The 7,120-nt window shown below is 46.9% G+C and overlaps 1 non-coding gene across 1 annotated transcript; it reads left to right on the top strand.

Annotated features, from left to right (window-relative positions):
- The first annotated feature begins 6,500 nt into the window (after positions 1-6,500).
- On the top strand, positions 6,501-6,573 carry trnak-cuu (transfer RNA lysine (anticodon CUU)). The gene has a single exon. It is a non-coding gene; the product is annotated as a tRNA-Lys (tRNA).
- The last annotated feature ends 547 nt before the right edge of the window (positions 6,574-7,120 follow it).

The following is a 7,120-nucleotide window of genomic DNA, read 5'->3' as shown; positions in this document are numbered from 1 at the left end:
CTAGTCCGCTCTGATCTACTTAATTTGCTTAATCCAATCGACCTGCATTCAGACCATAGCCCTCCATACCCTTGCCATCCAGGCACCTATCCAAACTTCTCGTGAATGTTGAAATTGAGCTCGCAATCACCATTGCGCTGGCAGCTCGTTCCACACTCTCATGAACGTCTGAGTGAAGACGTTTTCCCTCACGTTCCCCTTAAACTTTTCACCTTTCACCCTTAACCAATTACCGTTAGGTGCAGTCCCACCCGACCTCAGTGGAAATAAACTGCTTGTACTTAGCCTATCAATATCTTTCATAATTTTGTATACCTCTATCAAATCTCCCTCAATCTCCTACGATCCAAGGAACAAAATCCTAACCTACTGAACATTTCCCTATAACTCAGGTCCTCCAGACCCGGCAGCGTCCTTATAAGCAACACACATCAAAGTTGCTGGTGAATGCAGCAGGCCAGGCAGCATCTCCAGGAAGAGGGACAGTCGACGTTTCGGGCTGAGAGCCTTCATCAGGACTAACTGAAGGAAGAGCTAGTAAGAGATTTGAAAGTGGGAGGGGGAGGGGAAAATCCAAAATGATAGGAGAAGACAAGAGGGGGAGGGATGGAGCCAAGAGCTGGACAGGTGATTGGCAAAGGGGATATGAGAGGATCATGGGACAGGAGGCCTAGGGAGAAGGAAAAGGTGGAGGGGGGAAAAACCCAGAGGATGGGCAAGCGATATAGTCAGAGGGACAGAGGGAGAAAAAGTGGAGTGAGAGAAAGAATGTGTGTATAAAAATAAATAACGGATGGGGTATGAGGGGGAGGTGGGGCATTAGCAGAAGTTAGAGAAATCAACGTTCATGCCATCAGGTTGGAGGCTACCCAGACGGAATATAAGGTGTTGTTCCTCCAACCTGAGTGTGGCTTCATCTTTACAGTAGAGGAGGCCGTGGATAGACATGTCAGAATGGGAATGGGATGTGGAATTAAAATGTGTGGCCACGGGAAATCCTACTTTCCGTGGCGGACAGAACGTAGGTGTTCAGCAAAAAGATCTCCCAGTCTGTGTCGGGTCTCGCTAATATATAAAAGGCCACATCGGGAGCACCGGATGCAGTATATCACCCCAGCCGACTCACAGGTGAAGTGTCGCCTCACCTGGAAGGACTGTCTGGGGCCCTGAATGGTGGTAAGGGAGGATGTATAATGGCATGTGTAGCATTTGTTCCGCTTACAAGGATAAGTGCCAGGAGGGAGATCAGTGGGGAGGGATGGGGGGGGGGGGCGCGGGAACGAATGGACAAGGAAGTCGCGTAGGGAGCGATCCCTGCGGAAAGCGGGGGGGGGGGGAGGGAAAGATGTGCTTAGTGGTGGGATCCCGTGGGAGGAGGCGGAAGATACGGAAAATAATATGTTGGACCTGGAGGCTGGTGGGGTGGTAGGAGAGGACCAGGAGAACCGTATTCCTAGTGGCATAACAGGAGGATGGATTGAGAGCAGATGTGCGTGAAATGGGGGAGATGCGTTTGAGAGCGGAGTTGATGGTGGAGGAAGGGAAGCCCTTTTCTGTAAAAAAAGGAGGACATCTCCATCGTCCTGCAATGAAAAGCCTCATCCGGAAGCAGATGCGGCGGAGACGGAGGAATTGCGAGAAGGGGATGGCATTTTTGCGAGAGACAGTGTGAGAAGAGGAATAGTCGGGATAGCTGTGAGAGTCAGTAGGCTTATAGTAGAGATCAGTAGATAAGCTGTCTCCAGAGATAGAGACAGAAAGATGTAGAAAGGGGAGGGAGGTGTTGGAAATGGACCAGCTAAACTTGAGGGCAGGGTGAAAGTTGGAGGCAAAGCTACCTGGTAAACTTGAGGGCAGGGTAACCATAAGACCATAAGACAAAGGAGCAGAAGTAGGCCATTCGGCCCATCGAGTCTGCTCCGCCATTTTATCATGAGCTGATCCATTTTATCCTATTTAGTCCCACTGCCCCACCTTCTCACCATAGCCTTTGATGCCCTGGCTACTCAGATACCTATCAATCTCTGCCTTAAATACACCCAATGACTTGGACTCCACTGCTGCCCATGGCAACAAATTCCATAGATTCACCACCTTCTGACTAAAAAAATTTCTTCGCATTTCTGTTCTGAATGGGCGCCCTTCAATCCTGAAGTCATGCCCTCTCGTACTAGACTCCTCCATCATGGGAAACAACTTTGCCACATCCACTCTGTCCATGCCTTTTAACATTCGGAATGTTTCTATGAGGTCTCCCCTCGTTCTTCTAAACTCCAAGGAATACAGTCCAAGAGCGGACAAACGTTCCTCATATGTTAACCCTCTCATTCCTGGAATCATTCTAGTGAATCTTCTCTGTACCCTCTCCAACGTCAGCACATCCTTTCTTAAATAAGGAGACCAAAACTGCCCACAGTACTCCAAGTGAGGTCTCACCAGCACCTTATACAGCCTCAACATCACATCCCTGCTCCTATACTATATTCCTCTAGAAATGAATGCCAACATTGCATTCGCCTTCTTCACTACTGACTCAACCTGGAGGTTAACTGTAAGGGAATCCTGTACGAGGACTCCCAAGTCCCGTTGCATCTCAGAACTTTGAATTCTTTCCCCATTTAAATAATAGTCTGCCCGTTTATTTCTTCTGCCAAAGTGCATAACCATACACTTTCCAACATTGTACTTCATTTGCCACTTCTCTGCCCATTCTTCCAATCTATCCAAGTCTCTCTGCAGACTCTCCATTTCCTCAGCACTACCGGCCCCTCCACCTATCTTCGTGTCATCAGCAAACTTAGCCACAAAGCCATCTATTCCATAATCCAAATCGTTTATGTACAATGTAAAAAGAAGCGGCCCCAACACTGATCCCTGTGGAACAGCACTGGTAACCGGCAGCCAACCAGAATAGGATCCCTTTATTCCCACTCTCTGTTTCCCGCCAATCAGCCAACGCTCTATCCACATATGTAACTTTCCTGTAATTCCATGGGCTCTTATCTTGTTAAGTAGCCTCATGTGTGGCACCTTGTCAAAGGCCTTCTGAAAATCCAAATATACAACATCCACTTCATCTCCCTTGTCTAGCCTACTGGTAATTTCCTCAAAAAATTGTAATAGGTTTGTCAGGCAGGATTTTCCTTTAAGGAATCCATGCTGAGTTCTGCCTATCTTGTCGTATGCCTCCAGATACTCTGTAACCTCATCCTTGACAACCGACTCCAACAACTTCCCAACCACCGACGTCAAGCTAACAGGTCTATAATTTCCTGTTTGCTTCCTTGCCCCCTTCTTAAATAGCGGATTGAAATTTGCAATCTTCCAGTCTTCCGGAACCATGCCAGAATCTATCGACTTTTGAAAGATCATCGCTAATGCCTCCGCAATCTCCACAGCTACTTCCTTCAGAACACGAGGGTGCATTCCATCTGGTCCAGGAGATTTATCGACCTTTAGCCTATTCAGCTTCCTGAGTACTTTCTCTGTCATAATTGTGACTGGGCACACTTCTCTTCCCTGCCACCCTTGAGTGTCCGGTATCCTGCTGTCTTCCTCAGTGAAGACTGATGCAAAATACTTGTTCAGTTCCTCTGCCATCTCCTCATCTCCCATTACAATTTCTCCAGTATCATTTTCTATCGGTCCTATATCTACTCTCACCTGTCTTTTACTCTTTATATACTTGAAAAAGCTTTTAGTATCCTCTTTGATATTATTTGCTGGTTTCCTTTCCTAGTTAATCTTTTCTCTCTTAATGACCTTCTTGGTTTCCTTTTGTAAGGTTTTAAAAACTTCCCAATCCTCTGTCTTCGCACTAATTTTTGCTTCCTTGTATGCCCTCTCCTTTGCTTTAACTTTGGCTTTGACTTCTCTTGTCAACCATGGTTGCATCCTTTTTCCACTTGAAAATTTCTTCTTTTTTGGAATATACCTGTCTTGCACATTCCTCATTTCTCACATAAACTCCAGCCACTGCTGCTCTGCCGTCATTCCCGCCAGTGTCTCTTTCCAGTCAACTTGGCCAGTTCCTCTCTCATGTCACTGTAATTTCCATTACTCCACTGAAACACCAACACATCAGATTTCGGCTTCTCTTTTTCTAATTTCACAGTGAACTCAATCATGTGATGATCACTGCCTCCTAAGGGTTCCTTCACCTCAATCTCTCCAATCACCTCCAGTTCATTACATGTGATCTCCCTCCTGGCACTTATCCTTGTAAGCGGAACAAGTGCGACACATGCCCTTACACTTCCTCCTGACCACCATTCAGGGCCCCAGACAGTCCTTCCAGGTGAGGCGACACTTCACCTGTGAGTCGGCTGGGGTGATATACTGCGTCCGGTGCTTCCGATGTGCACTATATATTGGCGAGACACAACGCAGACTGGGAGATCATTTTGCTGAACACCTACTCTCTGTCCGCCAGAGAAAGCAGGATCTCCCAGTGGCGACACATTTTAATTCCACATCCCATTCCCATTCTGATATGTCTATCCACGGCCTCCTCTACTGTAAAGATGAAGCCACACTCAGGTTGGAGGAACAACACCTTATATTCCGTCTGGGTAGCCTCCAACCTGATGGCATGAACATTGACTTCTCTAACTTCCGCTAATGCCCCAACTCCCCGTCGTACCCCATCCGTTATTGATTTTTATACACACATTCTTTCTCTCTGTCTCCTTTTTCTCCCGCTGTCCATCTGACTATACCCCTTGACCATCCTCTGTGTTTCCACCCCCCCCCGCCCTTGTCCTTCTCCCTGGGCCTCTTCTCCCATGATCCTCTCATACCCCTTTTGCCAATCACCTGTCCAGGTCTTGGCTCCATCCATCCCCCTCCTGTTTTCTCCTATCATTTTGGATCTCCCCCTCTCCCTCCCACTTTCAAATCTCTTACTAGTTCTTCCTTCAGTTAGTCCTGATGAAGGGTCTCGGCCGGAAACGTCGATTGTGCCTATTCCTATAGATGCTGCCTGGCCTGCTGCGTTCACCAGCAAATTTGGTGTATGTTGCTTGAATTTCCAACATCTGCAGAATTCCTCGTGTTAGCGACCTTATAAATTTTCTCTGCACTCTTTCAACTTTATTTACGTCTTTCCTGCAGGTAAGTGACCAAAACTGTACACAATACTCTAAATTAGGCCTCACCAACGTCGTATACAATTTCAAAATAACATCGCAGCTGCCGTACTCAATACTTTGATTTATGAATGCCAAAAGCATTCTTAATGACATTAGTTACCTGCGCCGCTACTTTCAATGAATTATGGACCTCTCTTTCCAGATCCACTTATTCTGCCACACTCCTCAGTGCCCTACCGTTCACTGTGTTAGACCTGCCCTGGTTGGTCATAACAAAGGTCAACACCTCGCACTTGTCTGCATTGAATTTCATCTATGATTTTCATCCCATTTTTCCAGTAGGTCCAGATCCCTCTACAAGCCATGATAGCCTTCCTCGCTGTCCACTGAACGCCCAGTCTGGAGTCATCACAAATTACCTGGCCCACTGAATAACTGCGGACAAATCCGTAGATACACTTGAAGCACGTGAGTGTGTGCGCGCGCGCGCGTGAGTGTTGTCTGCGTACGGGTGCGTGCGCTCAAAATGCGGAAATGCGTCAACGCTGATTTTTCTCCACAGATGGCTGAGTTCCTCCTGCATTTAGCGCGTTGTTCCAGATTCCAGCGTCTCCTGTCAAATGTGCCTCTTGTTTACACCTTCTCAGTCCGTTCATCCACAAAGACAGAAACACTCCGATACCTTCTCACATCGCACACAAACTCTGTCTCTCACACTCTGTCATGAGCCCTGCGAACCAGTGCGGCGAGCCTTAGTGCGTTCGGCTCCAAAGTTTCCTTGCAGGCAGTCACCGTAAATAGAAAGAAACACAACGGAGTCAGTGAAAAACCGCACACAGCACAGACCGACCAACAACCAATGTGCAAAAGTCAGCAAACTATGCAAATATAAAAAGAGAAAAAAAAATAAACAATAAATATCGAGAAGGTGAAATGAAGTGTCCTTGAAATTGAATCTATCGGTTGTGGAACCGGTTCTGATTTACGGTTTACGGTTGTGGAGTATTAGCTGTTCCTGAACCTGGTGATGTGGGCCTTGAGCTCCTGTTACTTCTTCCTGATGGCAGCAGCAAGAACAAAGCATGGATTCGATGGTGGGGTCAGGGTGTGGGGGGGGGGGGGGGGTCCCTGATGATGGATGCTACTTCCCTGCGACAGCGCTCCTCGCAGGTGTGCTCACTGGAGGTAGGATTTTACCAGTGATGGACTGGACTGTATCCAGTAACTTTTGTAGGGTTTCCATTCAAGGGGATTTCGTGGTTCTATACCAGGCTGTGGTGCAACCAGTCAATATAGTCTTCAGGACGCATCTATACGCTTTGGTCAGCTGTAGAGTGTATAGAAAGGGTATTTAATCACTTTTGCCCCCAACTTTGCGACAAGGATGCAAAGAAGTGAGATCCTTTCGGAGCCCAGCTAGCTCAGTCGGTAGAGCATGAGACTCTTCATCTCAGGGTCGTGGGTTCGAGCCCCACGTTGGGCGATGCTCTCTTTAACTACCTCTGAGAAAATCTCAGCGTTTCTTCACTCCAGCTCTTTATACCGGTTATCACCCGGATTCCTTCCTCGACACAAAACGTGATTTCATTGTGATACAACGTTACGTACATGTCACCGTATATTCCCCTGAGATTCATTTTATTGCACGTATTTACGGGAAAATAAGAAAGAAATATAATCCAATTCATGATAAACTGTACATAACCAAAGACGGTCACAAAACCAATATGCAAAAAAGACAACATTTACAAATAGATAAGTAGGTAGATAGATAGATAGATAAATGAATGAATGGATGAATCAAATAAACAACGCTGAGAACTTGGAGTCGTTGAAAGTGAGCCTGTAGGTTTTGGAATCAGTTCAGTGTTGGGGTGAGTGAAGTGCTTCACACTGATAGTTGTTGAAGAATCAGGAGCCTGATGCTTGCAGGGTAACAACTCTTCCTGAACCTGGTGGCGTGGGGGCAGCGACAAGAGAGCATGGCCTGGATGGTGGGGTCCTTGATGATACTTGCTGATTTCTTGTGG

This window comes from Mobula birostris, chromosome 5 (genome assembly GCF_030028105.1).
Source record: "Mobula birostris isolate sMobBir1 chromosome 5, sMobBir1.hap1, whole genome shotgun sequence".
Lineage (NCBI taxonomy): Eukaryota > Metazoa > Chordata > Chondrichthyes > Myliobatiformes > Myliobatidae > Mobula > Mobula birostris.
The sequence above is the reverse complement of the archived record's forward strand: the minus strand, read 5'-3'. Positions and strand labels throughout refer to the sequence as shown.